Below are 23,254 nucleotides of genomic sequence, written 5' to 3'. Positions count from 1 at the left end.
GATTAACAGCCAATAGCCAGTAAGTGAGACTGGTTTCATCACGTTCATTTATGCCGGTGACTGAGCAATGTTTTACCAGATATATGGCCAGGGTGGTGGTTGGGGAGCTTGTGGTTACAGGTTGGAGGTTTGTGAATATTGTGTGTCTGATAATATAATAGCTACCATCCTGGAAAATTTAGAGAATTCCATCATGGTTTTGTCTTTTGTCTTCCCCCTTTGCTTCATTCAATAGGTCTCTTCTCGCCTGGTCATAAACATAAGTATATGACTGATGCTGTGTTAATTATAGTTTGTCCTTCAGAAATTTGAAAATTGTGGGACAACGGGCAGAGAGTAAAGGCTGTCAGGGTTCCTTCAGAACAATCTGGAAAGGAGGCAAACATCAAAATCTACTGCTGAAATTCCCAGGTCTTCCCTTTTCCTTGCTCTTCTCAGGCTTTGTTTCTTCAGCTCTTTTTTTGATTTTATGATCAACCCAAGAACTTTTCCGAGAAGTCTTTATTATCCAAATCTCCACTCAGTTTATTCAGTTGCTTTCTAGTGCATCACACTCAAGTTAAAGTCATCAATAAACTGAAGTAGTACAGAGGTTAGGACCTGAGAGTGGGTCATAGGCAGCTCATCCTGAGGGAAAGGCGTGGTTTTGGAGTTCTTCAGCTGACTGAGAAGGGGCAAAAGGGAAAAGAACACCTGATGGATGGTAATGTCATAGCCATGACTGGCATGGTAAAATATCCAGTCAAATCTTGATTTCTAAATCGTCCGGGACTGTACTCCTAGTGACAGAAGCTCTGTGGAAAATGTACCTGCTTCCATAGTTTAGTTTTTCTAGAATATAAGCAATGGCAGAACCCTGGAGAGAAATAGTTGCTTCAGGTCCATTGGAACATTTAACGTAGAGAATTACAACCGAAATTTTGAAATTCTTGCATCAAAGAATGGAAGTAAACTTAAGTTGGATTCTAAGTAGGGCAAAAACATAAAATTCTGACTCTTTTGGCAATAGGAACAACAAGGATAAAATCAGAATTCAGAGATTGATTCTAAATGTTGCTGAAATATTGCAGAGGTTAAAGTAGGATGCAACTTAACCGTGCTATGCTATGTAAAACTTAGGGTGTTGATTAGAATATACTATGAATTAACTACGTGGGGTAATCTTGGAATATGCAGACAATTTGGAGAGACCCCTCACCTCCAAATACCTCTATTTTCCAGCTGGAGGAGTTTCTATTTTATATTCTTTGCTAACAAAAGATGTGATTCTATGCTGGAAGGAGAGAATTATTCCCTGAAATTCGACATCCATGGCCACAATCTCTCATTGATATTTTCTTTGTTGGGTTAATGAAATTCAGTTTCAACGTGGTCATAAAAATATCATGCATAACTGGCTTGAGAATAAGAGTTACACATATAAGTAATTACAGGAATTTGGTAGAGGATGTTGTCACAAACCTTATGGGATTTTGCTCAGTGAGGATGAACACAATTTTTAAACAGGTTGGATTTTTTTCTACATGTGCACTCAGCAGATGATTATCTATTATTTGCTTGGGAAATTAGGTGGCTAAAACAACCTTGAATGAATATTGATCTACACTATTTTCCATATTTTAAAATTTAAAACTCTCCATGTAATATGGAGAATATAGGGTAATGACAGTGAAATAAGGATGTTGAATTAATTCTGTCTTCTACATACCTGACCTGCTCTATATCCAGTACCTGCATATAGTTTGCCTTCCCTTCTGTCACATAAATTAAAATGTTTCTGATCCTACCCAAAGCCAAATCCTCCCCCATGTACTCTGGATTCCCTCTCATCTACTTAAGGATGTGGCCCCTACAATTAACCTTTCCCATTCCATCATCATGTTCTCCTGCCTACTAGATTATTTTTGTCACCTATAAACATTTCCAATCTTAAAAAAATAATATTAAAGCTCATCATTGTACCCCTCATAAATTCAAGTCGGCTTCTTAGCTTTTGTTTATAGCAAAATAATCAAAAGTATCGTTTTACTCATTTTCTCTTCTTCCCCTCCTCCCATTCTTTCTTGAACCCTCTCCAATTCAGATTTTATTCCCAGCACTCAACATGAACAACTCTTGTTAAAACCACCAGTGATATCTTTATTGCCAAATTTGAAACTTAATTCTCAGTCCCCATTCTAATAATTTAAAAGATAAACCCTAAACAGGTGATTGCTCACTTCTTGAAACATTTTATTCATATGATATCAGACATCTTTCTTTCTTGGTTCATCATTTCTTCTAAACCTTCTTTGCTGGTTTTTCCTTATCTTATTGAATCTAAATTTAGGAATGACCCAAGATCAATGCTTGGCCATTATCTCTCTCATTCACTGGCTGATTTTGTCAAGTCCCATGATTTTAATTCTATTTAAACAGTGATGACTTCCAAATTTATACCTAAGTTACCAATCTTTCTCCTGAAATTCAGCCTCTTTTAACCAAATAATGTTTGTTTGGATGCCTAATAGGCTTATTAATATTACCACATCCAAAACCAAATCCTGTATTTCTTTTTCTAAATCTCCAAATTTTTCCCCAAGAGTTAATGTTCTCATTGCTATATAGTATTCCAATGTCTAAATATATCATATTTTTGTACTATTTGGCTCTGTTCTAGGTTTGAGCTCCTAAATAGTGCCAGCATGAATATTTTTTTGCTCTTATCCTAGATATATATCCTAAGGTGAAATTGGAATGTATGCATGAGATCAGCCTTAGTAGATAAGGGCAAGAAGATTTCTGAACTGGTGTGTGGTTTTGCACACCTGTGAGCAGTGTATGAGGTCTGACCCTGAGACATAAATTGACCAACACTTGGCACTTTGTCTTTTTTATTTTGCTACTACAGGTGCTGATTATTAGTATCTAATTGTCATTTTGTGTACATTTCTTTAATCACTATTGAGGTTGAACGTCTTTATATATGTCCATTGGCCATTTGGTACCCTTTATTTTAAGCGACTATGCAAGACTTTTGCCCAGGTTCTATAGAATTGACAATTATTTTGTACAGGTTATTTAAATATTCTGGATATGAGTCCTTTGTCAGAACTGTGTAGTGCAAACATTTTCTCTTAATCTGTGGCTTGTATTGTCACTGTCTTAAAGGTGTAAATATAGTCAAAATTATACTTTTTCCTTTATTGTTATTGATATTTCTATCCTACTTATCAAATATTGCCTACTACAAAGTCAAAATAAGATTCACCTATATTTTTGTCTAACAGTTTTACTGTTTATAACTTTTTATATTTAGATCTACAATCCATTTAGAACTAATTTTCTATGTATAGTTTGAGAGTAGGGGTTAATATTAATTTCTTTTGACTAGTATTACACTAACTATATAAATAAGTTTATGAAGAGTGGAAATATTAACAATATTAGATCTTCAAATCCACGAACATTTACCCTCTTTTTATTTGGGTCTTCTGTAGTTCACCTCAACAGTATTTTGTAATTTCTGTATAGATGGTTCATTTTTCACTAAATTTGTTGCTAGGCATTTAATGACTGACAAGGAGAATATAAATTGGTTCATTTTTTAATTTTAATTTATTTTTGTCTATTGCTGATATATAGATGCAAATTGGCATTCTAATTTGCTAAATTCACTTATTCATTCTAATAATTGGTGAATTCTTAGGAATGTCTATGTTTATGACCATATCCTTTGTGGAAAAGTTAATTTTATTTCTTCCTTCCTAATCTTTATGACATTTCACTTATTTTAATTGCCTTATTGTACTGACAAGGACTCATACAATAGAACCTGGAAATGGTGATAGGGAATATCCTGTTTCATTCCTGACCTCAGAGTAATGTTTAAAATTTTCTTTATTAAGTGTAATGTTTGAAATAAGGTTTCTGTAGTTACATTTAAATAGAATTTTTAAAAAATCCTTTTGTTGTCTGATTGTTAAGAGTTTTTAAATGAATTCATGTTGAATTTTATCAAATCGTTTTTTGTGCAGCTATTCAGAGGATACCATGACTTTTAAAGTTTATTTATTTTTTGCTGAGGAAGATTGTCCCAGAGCTAACATCTATTGTCAATCTTCCTCTATTTTGCATGTGGGGTGTTGCCACAGCATGGCTGACAAAAGGTGTAGGTCCGTGTGCAGGATACGAACCTGTGAACCTGGGCCACCTAAGCAGAGTGCACCAAACTTAACCACTACACCACAGGGTGGGCCCCTAAAGTTTATTTTTTGAATAATTTTATTTTTCAATTTTATTATTTTTTGAATAAAAAGAGTCTAATTGATTGAACTGCAATTTTTATGCAAATCTTGAATTCTTGGAATACAAACAACTTGGTATTTTCTTTTTTTATAGGTAACTGAATAAAGTTTGCTAATATTTTTTAATATTTTTGCATTTATGGGAAGATTTGTCTTTGACTTCCTGTTTTTATTAATATTTTTAATGATATTTGAGTAACAAATATATCCAGTTTCAAACAAAGACTTGGGAAGTGCTTTCTTCTTTCTAATCTCAGAAAGAGTTTATTTAAGAGTGTTGTTGCTGCCTCCTTTAAACATGGAAGCAGTCTCCAGTAACTGAGTGGTTTTGTGGGTTACCTTCTGGAACATTTGGAAGGTTCAATTTTTTAAAATAAATAATGTCTCAAGATTTTCTATACCATTTTTATTAATTAAAGACATCATGTTTTTCTAGGAATCTGCACATCTCATCTAAATTTTGCATTTTTACATAAACATGTTCATACCTTCTTATCATCTTCTTATGTCTATTGGATCTGTGATGATACACTCTTTTTCATGTTAGTTATTTGTAATTTGTGTTTCCATTCATTTTCTGTGATCAGTCTTGCAATAAGTCTACAATTTTTAAGAATCTTTCTTTAAATGAAATGTGATGGCTTTTAATTTTGTCAGTGTGTTTTCTCATCCATTTCTGTAGACTGAATGTTTGTGTCTGACCCCCAAACTCATATATTCAAATTTAATCACCAATGTGATGGTTTTTGGAGATGGGGCCTTTGGGAAGAAATTAGGTCATGAAAGTGGAGCCCTCGTGGAATGGGATTAGTGCCATTGTAAAGGTGACCCCAGAGAGCTCCCTCACCCTCCTGCCATGTGAGGACACAATGAAAAGATGGCTGTCTGTAAACCAGGAGGCTGCCCTCACTAGACACCAAATCCACCAGGACCTTGATCTTGGACTTCCCAACTTCCAGAACCGTGAGACAGACATTTCATTGTGTATAAGCCACCCAATCTATGGTATTTTTTTACGGCAGCCTAAACAGACTAAGACACTCATTGAGAGAAGCGTAATAAGGTTTCCCAATATAACTACATGTGTCTATTTAACTATTTTGAAGCTATGTTATTAAGTGCATGTAAACTTAGAATTGCTTAATCTTCCTGGTGAATTACCTGTTACTTTTATTGTGTCCTTCTATGTCACTCCTTGACTTAAAGTTAATGTGTTTGGTATTAATATAGCTTTTGCAAAATTAGTATTTGTGCTATGATCTACCTTCAAACTTTCTGAGCTCAAGTTGAAAATCTGCAGTGTGCAAGGCTCAAGCTTACTTCTCTTTGCCTCCTCATTCATGAGATGTTAACTTATTTCTATGTCCTGTCTTTACTGGCAGTTCTTAGCTCCAACGTTGCCTATGTAGTCATCTGAGATGTCCAAAAAGTATTCTGGCTTTGTGCATCTTGGCAGTGGTCTTTTGCCAGAGATTTGCTGAAGAATCAGCAGGTTTGCCTGGAGGAGGAGCAGATGCACAATGCCAGCTCACTTCTCTGTGATTTCCTTATCTCTGGAATCTTGACTCCTCAAGTTCTGTGAAACTCATCAATTCCTTTATGTCTTCACTTTTTTCATTTTAGTCAGTTTTTCTTTCTTTTTTTTTTTTGCTTGAAATATTGTTCTGATACAACCAATTCCGTCATGGACAGAAGGAGAAGTGTTAATCATTTAAAAATATGAACATCATATCAGTCCTCTGCTCAAAACATTCACATCACACTCAAAGTAAAGCCAAAGTCATTACTAAGACATACTCAGATCTAATGTTCTAGCAGTCATCTCCTAATTTTCTCTTCATTGTGCTCCAACCATTTTGACATTTTTTTCCTATTCCTTGATATTCCAAAATTAGAACAGTTTGCACTTCCTGGAATATTCCTCTCCAAATATTTTCATGATTCATTTCTTTTCTATATTTAGTTCTCTGCTCTAAGGCCATTTTATACAAGCCCTGCTACATCAGTCCATGTTTTCCTGATGCTGGTTCATAGGTCTTAATAGCCTTTATCTCCCCTGTCATAATAGATATTTATTTGTATTTATTCAATGTTTGTCTCTCTCCAGTAGATTATATACTCCATGAAAACCAGGACCTTTTCTGCTTTGGTCACTGCTCAATATCTACCATTTGCAAAGTTTCCTGATAGTACATACAAGATATTTAATAAATATGTCTTTATTATGTCAGCCCACACTTTCAACTTATTTTGCACTGGTTTCTCAGAAAAGTTTACTTTTTCCCTAGGATAGAAGAATAGATTGATGAGTAAATCCTGGAATCTTTATTGAAAATCAAAAGGAAAAGAGACAAACACAAAACACATAAGAACAAAAACAACCATCCCAAAACCAATAAGCAAAAAAACAAACAAACTTTATTGCAGGATACCATAGAAATTTTGGTATAAAGACGTCAATTAAATTGTGAGTTCCTGAACAAAATAGTGTCAGGACGTGTGATAGATACTACCAATTACAGTGGGTGATAGTTTGAGCTTTGGAGATAAAAAAAGACATTGAAAAGTGACACAAGATTTGAGACATAAAGCAGAACTCTATAGAAAATAAATGCCATTGTATGTAATTATAGGGAAAACAGGCAGCAGAAGTATTTGATCTATAATAAAATAATGTCATCCAACACTTAGTAGAAAATGAAGACACAATTAGGGAATATTTTGAATGAATCTTCTCAGCATAGAAGATAAAGCCAGTGAGCTGAGAGTTAGACAGAAGGTGTGTATGCAGCAAGAGTGAATGCAGAGCACTTTCTTATGAAGGTTTTTCAGAAAAAAGAATGGAAGAGGAGAGGGAAGTTCCGTGGAGAATTTTTACTTGGAATGATATATGGGCATGTGTCGTGGACTGAATTGTGTCCCTCCACGATTGATATGTTGAATTCCTAATCCCCAGTGTGTGACTCAGTATGTGAGTGTCTTTGGAGGCAGGGTCTTTGAAGAGGCATCCAAGGTTAAATGAGGTCATTAGGGTGGGCCCTAATCCAGTCTGACTGTTATCCTCATAAGAAGAGGAGATTAGAATACAATACAGGAACAGTGGGAGAAGATGGCCACCTGCAAGTCAAGGAAAGAGACCCTCAGAAGAAACCAACCCTGCTGACATCTCGATCCTAGACTTTCAGCCTCCAGAACTGAGAGGAAAGAAATTTCTGTCGTTTCAGCCACCTGGCCTGTGGTACTTTGCCATGCAGCCCTCGCAAACCAGTATAGCACGTTTTCAGACTGAGGGCAAAGTATGGGAGAAGCAAGATAAATGAGGCAGTGTAGAAATGGAGATAATTTTTATAGCAAAGGTGGTAGAGGGATGTGTCAAGAGGTAGGGTAGTGAAATAGAAATTGGACAACTTGTTTTTTAAATCTTATCATAACAGCTTTTTAGCAAAGGTAGTTAATAGCCATATCTATACACAGACTAAGCTTCAGTTGAATGTCTCAGGATAGTTTCCAACACCCCACAATTTGCTTAGTCCTCAGGGAGTCTGGACTCTAGACTCTCTAACACTTAGGTGGATGCACCCATGGGGGGATTTCCTTTGTCATTGAGAACCCCTTGGTTGCATTCACTTATATCCAACTCAAATCCATTGTCACTACATACATAGCTTTGAATATGAAATATGACCATTAATAATGAATTGCCATTTTTAACTGTTACATATATTTGCAGGAGAAAATAAAAGAATGTTTAAACAATAGAAGTAAGAAGTACTAAAGAACTCAGGACAAACAAAAAGTAGATAATTCAAATAAATTCAATGAGCTTTAGCAATTTGTAAACCACCACTACCATTGCAATAACAAATTCCTAGATATTTAGCAGAGTTGATAAGATCCAGAAAATAATAGCTGAATAGAGCAAACAACATGGAAATTTCCAGAAAGAAAACACTATGGCTTTGTGTTTTGTTAGAAGAGGAAAGGAAAGTCTGAGGATCTGAATATTTGCCTGGGTGTGGACCACTACGTTCGGCCAGTGCGGAATGGATCAGAACCTTCATTCTCAGCAATGGGATAAACTCCAGCTGGTTCGACTAGTTTGGGAGATGTACATAGTTGTACACACGTGCAGTTCATTAAATCCTTAGTTCTGAATTGTATCACGATATTCCTTTTTGCCCCATGATATTCAAGAGTATTTGGTTATGACTTGAGAGCTCCTGAAATCCGTATTTCATTATAAATACTAAATGCAAAACTAAGATGTTTTCTCCCTTTTTTAAGTTACTTTTCACACTGTTGATTTATGTTTGCTAATCTAATAACCAGACAGATTGCCATTGGTTTTGGCATAATTACTTTTGGAGAAAAAAACTCATTTACAGAAACATTTGAGAAATATTTTTTGTCTTTTTAATTAATAGCAATTTGCATCAGTCAGAAATTCCAAATTCAAAGTTCCCTAACTTCTTTGCTTCTATTTTCGTTCTGTTTTTTGTAGAATTTTGACCTCTCTGTCTTTTGCAGGTGACGATATTTAGATTTCAGAAGGCAAAAGAGGGTATTGTCATTCTCTGCAGGCAGCAGATCTCTAGCCATTGATATATGTGTCATTTCACAAGACTCGTAGGCACAGCAATGCTACAGTCTGGCAGCGGATTATGAAGACCTAAAACAACCTCCCATTCTGATTAATAAAAAAAAGCAAATACTTTAAATCTGTTTATTTTGAGTTACAGGTAGCCTGTAGTTGAATACACACATTACATTTTGAAAATCAACAAAAAATATTTAGTTGATTCCTGTAGCCCTTGGAATGGTGGATTCATATACAGAATATTGAATTGAAGAAGAAAAAAAGCAAGCATCTGAGTATAAACATCGAAAAATGGGGCAAAATGAAGAAAGCAGGGACGGGGGTGCATAAAACAGACACTTGAGACATTTTTCAAGCATGATTCTTTGTCTTCTTGAACTCCGATTTAAAGGTTGCTTAGCAACAGTGGCAGTAACAGCTGGGACACCCTTGATCTTGTTGTGTAAACTATTAAAAATAGGTGGTGGAAAGTGGCACCATGGAAACAATGACTGCACTGAAGCAGGTGTCTGTAATGCTGCTTTTCAGTTTAATGTTGGAGGTGTAAATTACAAAAAGAAAATAACTGTATCTTTCATTCTCTTGGACTTTGGTAATGGATATTTTTCTTTTTTTAAAATATTTTTCTTGCAATTTGCCAAATGTGCTGGTTCAATAACTTGTTGATATTTTAGCTGATTACTTGATATTGTATTTGGATTTCTGAATTCACTTCAAATTAATTTAAAAAATGATTTCTTTTTCTTATAACCAAGTCCTTGTGGAATCTAGATTCTAAGTATCCACTTAAACCCAAATCAACACAGTACCACATAACTGTCACAGCGCATGCACCTTCTCAGGTTTCTCATCCATTAATGGTAATTTTCAGAAGTGGTTCATCTGATGCTTGTTTATTTTAGATTAATAGGAATCACCCTTGGATCTTGTTTTACAGTTAAATGTTTTTAACAATAGCAATGTAAAAACATACTCTGTTGCCTCTTTCTCATGGACTGTCTCCTTTATGTTTATAAAGACAACAGTCAACAATGCCTGGCTTTAGTTCAGATGGCTCTGTAGGATGCCACACCTGAGGGCCTAGACGGACGGCCATGGAGCCTCAGTGTGGGTCAGAGTGGGGGGTACCTCTCCAACAAAGTCACCAAAAGCCAGCTTTTCCTGCCTTTCAAGTGAATTTGTGTTTCCAGATATTCAATTGAAGCACTACTAAAAGAGACATAAGTATTAAAAGATTTTGTAATTACAGCATTTAAATAACATAATAACTAGAAGGGTCTAAAGACATTGCTACTCTTATTTCACAGATGGAAAACTGAAGGCCGAAAAAGTATTAATCTTAACTAAGGACAGAGACTGGTTTGTAAGGTAATCTGTGTAATTAGTGATAAAACTGAGATTTGAACCAGAGCTCTTTCCACTATATTATGATGTTAAATTAAGCCTGCTGTACTAAAGATTTTGGAACCTTGGAAAGATTTGATAATTATGAATAATATTTAAGGGATAAGTTTCATGGGAATTTCTGCTCATTTAGTTTTGTGAACTCGTGTTAAATTTTTTCTTCATGAAAACAAATATGAGCTGTAAATAAAGAATATTAAGAAGATCATGGCCTTGTTCCAACACAAGAGCATCCACTGGCACTTGGTTGAAAAGAGACATAAAGCAGTGAGTGATGCTGAACTCTCTGGTCTTCTGAACTTCAAGTTTGGAAACAGGCAGATGTGGCTGGAAGTTTGGATTCTGCAGAGCAATGGCAGGAAATAATTCTTATCGGAGATGGGTGCTTGGAGCCAGGCTCAGTGTTTAAAACCAAAACGTAGGGCTGACTCTCCTCAGAGGAGAGGAGGCAGTGACAGAAGAGAGACCTCCGCCTGTGAAAATGGCTCACGTTATCCACGTAGAAAATCCACTAAAAAATAATGAAATAATCATTTCAGCAAAGTTACTAAATGAAATAGCACTAGGTAAAATTCAATCATTTCCATACAATACAATTTAAAAATTAGAAATTAAAATATAGTATGAAAACCATATGCTTTTCAACATAAAGCACAAGGAATATAGAAATAAATATATTTCAAATCTTGTATAGAGAAAATGATCAAACATTACCAAAGACCATTTAAAAAATCATAAATAGGTGAAGAGAAAATATGATTTTTATATAAAGTAAGACTCAGTATTAAAAATGTACCAATTCTTCCCCAAAATTAGTTGTAAATTAAATGGAAGCCCAGTTAACCTCTCAATAGGATTTTTCCTGGAACTTAACAAGTTGACTGACATTACCAAATCATATGGAAGAGTAAATGATCACTAACTGCCCAGAAAACTTTTTGAAATTATCTGTTTGTGTGACATGGTGTATGTTATGGCCCTACCTTACCCAGCGTCAAGGGAATCTGGTTTGGCTCTTTTATCATAAGAAGTGCACTATCAGAAAAATAATTTGATTAGACACATTTCTCAAATTAATTGATGTGAAAAATTTTCACTGAACCCATAGTTATATTTTTAAACCCTCCATTAAACTTGTCAGGGGAGGCAAATTTAACTACTAAGAAGCCAGACTGGCTTGGCAGAATTTAAGTCGTCTCTTCTGTTGTTGCTTATTCCTATCACATTGTGAAGGAAAAGTTTCAATAATTTTTGTAGGACTAATTTTAAACTTTCCATTATTTTGGAGAAAAAATTAATATGATAACAACAATACAGCCCCTCTGAATTGTTTTGGAAAACGTTTGGGTATTATTCTGCCCTAATTGTGCAGGTGTTTCTGAAGAAACACTTTTGTTCTGTGTTACTATTTTCAAAGGTAGCAATCCTGTTCCCTTGTGTAATTTTAAAGGGTATTTGCAACCATTGCTTCTGCACCTCTTACATTGGCAGAGTCCCTGTTGTTTGAGTCACCTAAGGAAATGAGGCTCCAGTCCTTTCTGCTTAACCCTCTGTGAATCTATGATCCAACTGATATTTTTAAATATATTAATGGAGTGTTTGTTACTGAACTAATTATTTAATTGGTCTAAGCTAAATTGTTCCCTTCTAAAAGAGTAATCTCCGTAGGACCATTTTCCAATATGCAAAACATGTAATGATAAGCACTCAACAAGGAAAGCAATTGTGTCTTTCAATATTACAAATGTCTTTAAAAAATATCAGTGGCTCCTATGATTATTAAATACTATAAAAGTGCCTAATTAAATGCTCAAGCAAAAATTCAAAATTTTCTAGGAGTACTTTTCTTGTTCCTGAAAGAGAAGTGACTTTGTTTACAATTTCTGTAGAAGTCTACCTTCATGGGTGGAGCATTGGTTGATAACCGGATTCAACAGCCAGATTGGCTTGCTTCAAATCCTGGATCCACCACTTATTAGCTATGTGACTTTGGGCAAATTTTTATTCAATTTCCTCATTGGTAGCTGAGAGGATATTAATAGTAACTGCTTCACATGGTTCTTATGATGGTCAACTGAGTTAGCATGTATGAGCCTCATAGAAGGAGGGTCTGACATGGCCAGTACTGTCTCTTGTCAGCTGTGATGATCTGATTGACTGAGTTGATGATCTTGCTTCAGCTCCAGGCATTCCCTTCAGATGCACTTGAGATTTTTAGGATAAACATATGAAGCCTAATGAAATAAAATAAAAACATCCCTGCGATCTAAACTCCGAATGTTTATTTTATTGAAACAGAGGGCTAATCTAGATAAAAATATGTAAATAAATATTAATCATGCCAAAGAAACCATTTTAAATTTACCTTTTTACCCTTTTAATTTGCCTAAAAGTCTATTGCTAATTTAAATCAACTCTTCATTACTTGAAAATTTCTAAACACACATCAGCAGGAAATATATACACCTGCACATGCAAGTATGTGTATAAATGTGTATACATACAATGCACCTGATATTTATAGAAGGATAACAATTGATAGACACATATACAAAATCTTTTATGTATATCTTTGTAAAAGGGATGCTACAAGGACAAATGCCATGTTTATAGCTGATTTTTAAATAAAATTTTAGTTGGAATTGCTATAGTCTGAATGTTTGTGTTCTCCCAAAGTTCATATGTTGACACCTAATGCCCAGTGTGGTGTTATTAGGAGATGGAGCATTTGGGAGATGATTAGGTCCTGAGGGCAGAACCCTCCTGAATGGAATTAATGCCCTTAAGAAAGAGACCACAGAAAGCTCCCTTGCCCCTTCTGCCATGTTCGGTTATAGCTAGAAGATAGCCCTTTATGAACCAGGAAACTGGTACCCAACAGACACAGAGCATGACCCTGCGAGCACTCTGACCTCGGACTTGCAGCCTCCTGAGCTGTGAGAGAGAAGTTTCTGTTGTTATAGGCTCCCCAGTCTGTGGTCTCTTGTTATAGTAGCCCAAATTGACAAAGACAGGAAGACTTTAGGGAAAATTTGTGAAGATAGTCAAAGATATTCATATTTTCTGTCTTCTCTCTTTTGATTGCCTTTCTTGTATCTTGATAATGAACTATAATTAAAACATACTACTTTTGCAATCATAATGTTGGCCAGACATCTTCCACCACATATCCACAGTCTCTTAGCTTACCTTTGTTCTCTGACTATTTCTGTGGCACGTGGGGATAAGCGATAGCCTCAGAGATCCTCACCTTGATCTTGCTTGCTTTCTTAGGGCTTCTGAGCTTCTGCCCAGCCTGTTCAGCTGAGCTGGCACACGTGTACAACCTCACCCACATTTAACCAGGCAAGGACAGGACATGATGGATATAAAACTCCCATCTTCCATGTTTTAGGCAGAAGCTTCTCAAGTGTATTCTATGTGATTGCTTCATTCTCTTCTCTTGTGTTCTATTCTCTTCTAGTATATTCCATGCACTGTCTCCAGAGGGATCAAGCCCCAGTGGTCAGAGTGGTATCCAGTTCAAAAAATACTGCTGAGTTGGCTTTTCTTCCCTTTATGCATCACTCACCCCAGTTCCCTGATGTAAGTATGTAAGTTCCCTCGTTACACGCCTTTTTTTTTTTTTTTTTTGCAAGGGGTGGGTAATCCAACTGTAAAAGGGAATAATTATTAAATTGATTGTGAGTCCATCAAGCATTATGAGTAGTATCCTTGGCCAGCACTTGTGTTATTTAGTCTAACATTTACCACATTTTCTTTGTAGGCATTGGAGGATAGATTGGAACTGGGAAAAAATTTATCTGATGCATTTCAATTTATTCCCTTATAGATCTACTTAGGGAAAGTAGAAAGATTAGAAATTTGACCATTGAAATTAATTAAGCACAATGAAGTCTCTTGAGCCTATAAAATTAGATAAAGTAAAATCAGATGAAAAAGAATCTCAGTAGACGTATTTATCTAAGTATTGGGCTCTAAAATTAATCCTCAAGGACAGGAAAACTGTAGATTAGTAAGGTAAAAATGGGTCTTCATTCTCTATTGTATTTTGTATTTGTACCATGAGACTATCTTGTAACAAATTATTCTGTCAAACACAGGCATCTTTCTCTTTTGCAGTTGGAAGAACTCAACAATGATACAAATAGGAATATATATTGGAATTCGGGTAAGTGATAAACAATTGTGAAATAGTTCTTGTGCAAGAGAAAGTAACAAATGATGGGTAGGTTTTTCCCCATGAGCATGGTTTACAACACCTGGTGCTACTTCATTTATAGAAAATATCTTTTATACTCTGTACAAAGCACTGTGCTAGACCCTGGATAGAGAAGGATGAAGAAAACTCATATGGTCAGTGAAATCGCGAGCCTACAATTGGTAAGGAAAACATATACTACGTAGCTGATGACTAAAAAAAGCAATACTTACAAAATGTGCTGGATGGATTAAGGAAAACATTGGGGTACTATAAGAGAGAAAAATCTGCCTGGAATTATATTTAAATTAGGTAGTCAGGGAAGACTTCTCTTAAGAGTTAAGGTTTAAGCTGACACCTGAAGAATGGTTGACTTTTTCAATGAAAAGAAAGGCAAAGACTTCTGAAAAATGAATGAAGAGAAATGTGAGAAGCAAAGAGAAGTTGTAAAACATTTACTGTAATGAGTGATTACTAGGCACACTGTGAGATCGCTTCGAAAGTGTTGACTGACTTAGGGATTACTCAGATCCTAGATATTCAGTTGATAATCAGTTTTGATCTCTTGGCTGGAAGGAGGGGATGCATTCTCAGTGAAGAAAAGACATAGTAAATATTAGAAGGGTAACTATGTCTCTTAAATCCAATGTTTGGAAAAAAAATCTTTGCACGAAAGATATTACAGTTGTTTTGCTTAAGGAAAAAGCAAACTTTATAATAGAATTTATAATATCAATTAATTTTCATTCTGTGGTAGCTCCACCGCAATAGAGTAGCTTATTGAATATTTATAATATAAATATGGTAAGCGTTCAGCAAAAAATAGCATAAAATGTAGGAATTAAAAAATAGGCAGTTTTTCTTTAACATACGGCTTTCACAAAGTGAAACACAAGCAGAGTATTTATTCCATGATTTATATTTCTATTAGGAATATTTATGTATTCCTCGAATAAAGCACACTTCCCACTGACATATTTGACAAAGTGGTGTTTTATTTTCACCACACTAGATTATCCATTTGATGGCTTCTGTAAGTTTCATAGTCAATTATTATCTTAAATCATATTTACAAGTAATTTGGCTTACTTGATAGTTTTGTCACCTGCACTAGAAAGTAAGCTCCAATATTGTGCCTTTCTTTATTTGTTTTACCTAATGGGTCCTGTATCTTTTATAGCTCTTTAAATATTTGTTGAATGAATAAAAGAAAAGCTTGCTTTTTTAGATTTAGCATTGATTTAGCAATAGATTTTCACAAAACTGAAACAAATATAAGTACATGTGTTAACTTCAAAGCAAATTAAGTTTCAGAATTACGTGAGGAAAAGACTGCGGACCTTTGGTTTGAGAAAAAATGGTTCAATTCCTGTTGTACAGTTAAAGAAATTGGAGTTTGAAAACAAATGACCCACTTAAGGTCATTCAGCTTTAAGTAGCAAGGTTCGTAGTAAAAGCCAATTGTTGTCATGTGCTAAGGTTGTTTCTATTATATGATTCACCTTCATTGAATTGAGTTTATGTGGATTCCTATGCAAAATGTTATAAGAAAACTACTGATTGTTTTCATAAAGTAGCGTCAAGACTAGTTGTGCGTTTTTCTTTTTCTTTTTTTCCCCGCCTTTCCTGATTCATGAGGTTGCTCCCTATTTGAGTTATAATTACTCTTCTCTCCTGAACTCTCTTTACTGTGCCCTTGATGACTGTTACTTACTCAACATGATGAGACCTGCCTAATAAACTCCTCCTCTTGACCTTACGTTAGGTTCTTGTGAGGGACAGTGTGTTATAGAGGTTAGAACTGCAGGCTCCGGCACCAGACTGCACGGATCCCACTCCTGGCTCCATCACTTACCGGTTGTGCAACCTTCAGCAAGTTCTTTAATCTCTCTGAGCCTCAGGTCTTCACAGATAAAAAGAAGATAATAAAAATATATAGCTCATATAGTTGTCGTAAGGACTTGACAATTCATGCTAAGAACTAGGAAGATTTCTGATCTGTAATAAGCACTACATATACTGTTAGGAATTAATAATTTAATTCCTTGCGAATGCTTCCCTGATCCTCCTACGAGGTTAGATAGACTACTATAAGCTCTCAAAGTAGAATATAGCGCTCTGTTATAGGACTTGTAATGCTTGCACGTTTCACATTTACTTGGAGAATTTTTGTTAAATTTTGCACACTCATAATCTCCATGAGAGTACTGTGTCTTTTTGTCTTTTTTTTTTTTTTGCTCATCATTACATACATAGATAGCCAGCACAATGCCAAATACCTCATGGACACTCATTATATAAATGCTGAATAAATGAAAAAATGAAAAGAGAGATAAAGGAATGGATGAATTTACACATTTGGTGGGCTCTTGTAATTGTGCTCTCTTCCCTAGCCCATCTCAGTAAGACCAGCCTGTGGTATGCAAAGTGCCAGTTACTTCCTTTCCCCTTCCTGCTCTCCTGCTATTTCAATTGTTCTGACTTTATTGCATTCAAATTCAATTAAGAGTAACAGGATGAATATTTTAAATATTTTCATGTAATGAATTACAAATATGCAAAAATAATTCAAATTCCCTCTAGAATCCAGGTGCTAGTGACATTTGATAAAAGCATCTTCAATAAAAGTAATAAAAACTATTTTTTCTTCTACCATTATAAAAACCATGAACCTTGGTGCTACTGAATCTTTTCCTCAGAAAACATTTTTAGGAAGTTAAGAGAAGATCTTCACAGGGGACATGAATTTAATCACAGACCAAAGCTTAATTTTCAGACTTGAAGGCAAGCACATATACATTTCCTTTCTTCGGTTTGTTTATGGCTGAATGGAATTCCTTAGGTCAAGTCACATTTCAATCAATTCTTAACAAATTTTGCAAAATAATTCTACATTCCACAGTAGATAGAAGTCCTAATGGGCATGCTGTATTTTGAAAATCTAAAAATAAAATAAACACTGTAGTTTATCATTAGGAAGGTGTTAATTGCTTTTTCTAATTGAACAACAGTAAATATATGTTTGTTTTTAACTGAATAAACACATACTTTATATTTAAATTTAACTGGTCATATAATCTTAAATAGAATTAAAATAAAGATAAAAAGAAGTTTCATACTTTCCTTAAGATACCGCAGAGGGAATTACACATTAGAGGGTATTTACTTAGTAAAATTTTAAAATATTTCCATTGTTTTCTCCAAATAAAATTGCCCAAGGCATTATGGTTTTACTCAAAGTTCTTTCAAATACTAAGGAGAAATGTACTACCAAGTTTATCTAAATTGGGAATTAAGCTTATTCCGGATAATAATAAATAATATAACGTTGCCTATTCATTTTATGTAGCCAACATAGCTGTTAACAACAACAGCAGAAGAGACAGATTGAGTAATTAAAACAACTGAAGATATTTATAGGCCAATTTTACTTCATTAATACAAATGAGAAAAGCGTAAATAAAATTAGAAAACTAAGGGGCCGGCCCGGTGGCACAGCGGTTAAGTTCGCACGTTCTGCTTTGGCGGACCGGGCTTCGCCGGTTCAGATTCCCGGGTGCGGACATGGCACCACCTGGCAAGCCATGCTGTGGGAGGCGTCCCACATGTAAAGCAGAGGAAGATGAGCATGGATGTTAGCTCAGGTCCAGGCTTCCTCAAAAAAGGAAAAATAAGAAACTAAATTCAGTTGTTTACTAAACAATTATTAATCAATATCTTTTAGATTTTTAACAGCAAAGATCTTTTTTGTGTCCAGGGGATTTCTGTAAGGGAAGGTATGACTTTAATTTTTTGTTGTTGTTTATTCTTAATAATCTATGACACATTAGGAATTTTTCAAAACTTAACTATTCCTCTGTTGAATGACATCCATTTTGTTCTAGAATAGAAGGATGTTTCTTTCATATGTTTATCAGCTAACATGCTTTCACATGCAAGTAAGAGGAAAACCACCACAAAAGCTTTCACATGCAAGTAAGAGGAAAACCACCACAAATTATGGAAATTTGTTATTTCATATAACTGGAAGCTCTGATATGTAGATTAATTGCATGATACAATTAATGCTCACACTCCATTTCTCTGAGTGTCTCATGGCCCACCGTCCTTGTTAGTAGGCTGGCTTTCATCATGGTACTATGATTCCTGACAGTTGCTATAACAAGATGCTTCATTATTTATGTCCAATAGGGCGTCGCTTTCAACAGTTCCCAACTGCAGACTAAAATATCCTCCCTTCAGTTTGGATAGAGTCAGTTTCCCCCAGTTCACATCACTTGCCTAGGAGATTAAATATCTGAACAAATATGTGATTCTATTAGGAAAGATAATTGTGTGAATGAAGTCATAAGAAGCAACCCATATAGTCCAGAACGGCAACAGTAGCAGCAGAAACAATGATGACAATAATCACACCATCATCATCATCATGAGAAAACTACTTAGCTAAGGAGAAAGTATAGGGCTCAATGCTGTAATATTAGCATTATTTTTTTAGTAATTGGATAGTGTGCAATATTGAAACTAGCATTTAACATTGTTCTAGAAATGCAAAGCAATAAAAATGAGTTAAACTATTTAAAAGATACGAAAAAACACAGTTCTCAAATGGAAATGAAAATGACCTGTGGAATTCTGGATATTATGAGCAACGATCTGCTTCCTCTAGTCTTCACACTTTCACTGGAGGGGACACAAGGAGGCTCCACATCTCCGCCAGCTCCCGGATCCTTCGCCTGTTCTGTAAGCTGACACTGAGGACCTTCAAGGAGACATTCAGTGCACTCTGGGCTCCTGTTTACATCCTCCCCCCCATACTTCACATATCCATTGGTTGAATTGGAGATAGTCCACTGAATTCGATGGGCTCCTATGTTTTAAAGTCTGTCCTCTTAGAGTGAAAAATGAAAAACGCCCCTTCACATCAGAAGCTCTGCTTTGGGAGAACCCACATCTCACAGATCTACACTCATATGCACACATAATTATGAAAGAACCACAGGCCGCATCTGAAGCTAGGAACTGTCATAATGTGTCCTGTAACTCAACATTCATTCTCCTGAAAAACATGGATCAGCCTCCAGGGAAAGGCTCCTTCATGTTTCTTGCCCTATGTCTTAGAAACAAATTGCAACTTCATTGAAATGCCATGGAGTTTTGTGCGCAGTGCCTCCGGGAATCCTGAAAGTGGATGCTGACATGAAGTGCAGGGTGAATTTGAACAGCAGAAGTGCTTATATAAGAAAAAAGATTAATTAACTTTCAAATCCTCTACTCAGTAAGAATGCAATAGATTCTGACATAAGGAAGTATCATTTCCAAGTAGTGCTGAGCAACCATTTTCCTATCCTAGTCTTGTTCCAGTCGTGCTCAGAGGGAGTCACAAACTAGCAATAATTTGCAAATTAGTAAATGATTTCCAATAATCATAGACAAGAATTGTTTCACAATATTAAATATTTTATATTACACATAAGATTTATATGTGAATGTGTAGATGAAACACCTGGGAAGCAAAATTCTGACTCCTTCTATGAACAACTAGGTGATTATCGTCTGCTAGAAATGTTATTTTTTTACAAATATTTTCAATGCATTTGAAATAAAACGTAAACTAAAAATGTACGTTTTCATTAAATAATTTTGATTTATAATTTTGATTCCTTATTTGTTTTTCCTTCAATCTTAATAGATAACTTGAATACGTTAGAAAAAAAGTATTTCTGAAGACACATGAAATATATTTTTAAAGTTTAACATTGTCACAGTTAACATTTTTATGAAAGTATATTGTCATAGTCTGCTCAGACAGCCACAACAAAATGCCATAGACCGGGTGGCTTGAACAACAGAAATTTATTTTCTCATAGTCCTGGAGGCTGGAAGTTCAAGGTCAGGGCTCCAGGGTAGCTAGCTCCTGGTGAGAACTGTTTCAGGCTTGTAGACAAGGCACCTTCTAGCTGTGTCCTCACATGGTCTTTCCTCAGTGAATGCTGGTGGACAGAGAGAAAGAGAGAGGCCTCTCTCCTCCTCTTTTTATAAGACTACCAATCCTATCAGAAGAGGACACCACCTTTATGATCTCATTTCACCTTAATTACCTCCTAAAAGCCCTCTCTCCAAATACAGTCCCCACTGGGGCTTAGGGCTTCGGGCTTCTGCCCATAAATTTGGGGGAGACACAATTCAGTCAATTGCATATATTATTTCAAAGACTTACGTTAATATCCTCAGAACTTATGTGAAAATCTTGATTAGAACAGCATAAGTAATGATTTTCTGGAATAGGGAAAATAAATTTAATGAAATGAATAAATAAAAATGAAAGTACGATGGATATCTTCATTTTATTATTCATACAAATACATATGCCCCAGCAACAGAACGCATACATAGAGAATAACTATGTTTAATCATCTTTGGTATTTTATCAACTTTTGGTCATTTTAAAATATTTTATCATAATGAAAATGTATTTATAAAGATAAGAGGATAGAATACAATTTATTAATAGTTTGTGAGCTTGATTTAAACATTAAAAATATCTAGATATATGATATAAGTCCAACTGCACTCTTTCTTTTTTTTTTTTTTTTGAGGAAGATTAACCCTGAACTAACATCCACCATCAATTCCCCTCTTTTTGCTGTGGAAGATTGGCCCTGAGCTAACATCTGCACCTGTCTTCTTCTGTTTTATATGTGGGACACTGCCGCAGTGTGGCTTGATAAAACACTGTGTAGGTCCGTGCCTGGGATCCAAACCAGCAACCCCAGGCTGCCAAAGTGGGGTGCTCGAACTTAACCACTACACCACTGGGCTGGCCCCCAACTGCATTCTTGTCCTGTTAATTATAAAACTAGGGGTGGGCTTTATTTCACCTTTGGCTTTAAGTGAAACCTGGCTAACCCCTGTGGACGCTCCTTCCTCTGCAGTACTCCCAGCCTATTTTCCTCCCTCCCTTCGAGTATCGTGACTTCTGAAACAGGATAATTGTGCTTCTTGCTGTTTTCATTGTTACTTTAAAGTCATGCCTTTCTCCTCTCTCCAGAAAATAAGGAAACAGACCAAAAAAACCCCAACAATGACAAAAAACAAAGAAAAACATCATGATATTCAACTATAGTATTCTTTACGCATTCTTTCAGAATTCTATGTAACAAACACCCAATTCACTCTCTCTCACTCCTTAAATATTTTAGAAACTGACTTATTTCTCTCCATCACTGCTTGTCAGAATTCTGAGGGATTTAACATCAATATAAAGCTCTTGTGGTTTGATTCCTCCCCTCACACCATCTTGTTTACCCACGTCTCAGTCATCACGCTAGCAGTCATAGCCCAGACCTGCAGTCCTTCTACAGTCTCAAACAGCACTTGACCACAAATTCTTAAAATTTCAAGTGCAATATTTTCCCTACAATTCTAGGACTTCTGATTGCCTGACTTAATAGCATTTTATTTTTATTCTCATCACTGATAGTCTTATTTCTCACTTATATTCCATTGCCTTATATTATATTCTAGCAAAAAACACCACCTTATATATGCCCTCAATTGCTTATACCTCATTCTGCTTCTCACATACACCCAGTAAACTCTACCCTATTTTGTGTGTGTGTGTGAGAAAGGTTGTCCTTGAGCTAACATCTGTTGCCAATCTTCTTCTTTTTGCTTGAGCAAAATGGTCTTGGGTTAACCTGTGACAATCTTCCTCTATCTTGTATGTGAGATGCCTCCACAGCATGGCTTGATGAGCAGTGTGTAGGTTTGTGCCCAGCATCTGAACTTGTGAACCCTGGGCCACCAAAGTGGAGTGTGCAAACATAACCACTGCACCACCAGGCCAGCCCAAAACTCTACCCTATTTTAATTGAACTTTGCACATAGCACACCAGCAACCAAGACGTTGAACGTGGCTGGAGAAAAGCACACTCCTGGTCAACATGTTTCACGTTAAATTATGACCACATGCATTAAGCAGATTCTTAGTGTAGACAAATTAAATGTGGTTCCCTTGTTGACCCACTAGCCACTCCTATTGATGACTATGTCATTCATCTTCTTTTTCCTCAAACCTCCTGCTCCATGTCTCTTCTTATGATCATCAACTGATAATCTTTCTTCTTATTTCACTGATAGGAAATTCTTCTACATTCTTCTATCACACAATCCCACACTTATATGTATCAACAAATATTCATCTGTATTCATGCACGTTTCTTACTCTTCTGTTTTTTTATATGAATGAAAGTGAATCCTTCCATTTGTACACATGATTCTATTCATTCCTGTTCACTCACTTCTGAAGTTATTCTTTTTCTCGCACAAACCATTCTTTTGCTCTCTACCAAATTATTTCTATCATCACAGAAACCAAGTATGATATCTCTCATCTTAAAATAAATATATTCTTATGTTCACATCTCCCTCCAGTTTACACTTCATTTTTTTGTTCTATATTAGAGCAAAACTCTTTGAAAGAATTTTCCATATTTTTGGTCTCCACTTCTGATTTTTTTAGTTTTATTTTTTATTGAGTTCATAATAATTTATATCAATGTGAGATTTCAATTGTACATTATTTCTTGACTGTCACCACATAAGTGCTCCCCTTCACCCCCTGTGCCCCAGCCCCACTTCCCCTGGTAACCACTGAAATGTTTTCTTTGTCCCAGTACTTGTTTATATTCCACATATGAGTGAAATCATCTGGTGTTTGTCTTTCTCAGACTGGCTTATTTCACTTAGCATAATTCCCTCTAG

The sequence above is a fragment of the Equus asinus genome, chromosome 1 (assembly GCF_041296235.1).
Source record: "Equus asinus isolate D_3611 breed Donkey chromosome 1, EquAss-T2T_v2, whole genome shotgun sequence".
NCBI classification, from domain to species: Eukaryota; Metazoa; Chordata; class Mammalia; order Perissodactyla; family Equidae; genus Equus; species Equus asinus.
The sequence above is the reverse complement of the archived record's forward strand: the minus strand, read 5'-3'. Positions refer to the sequence as shown.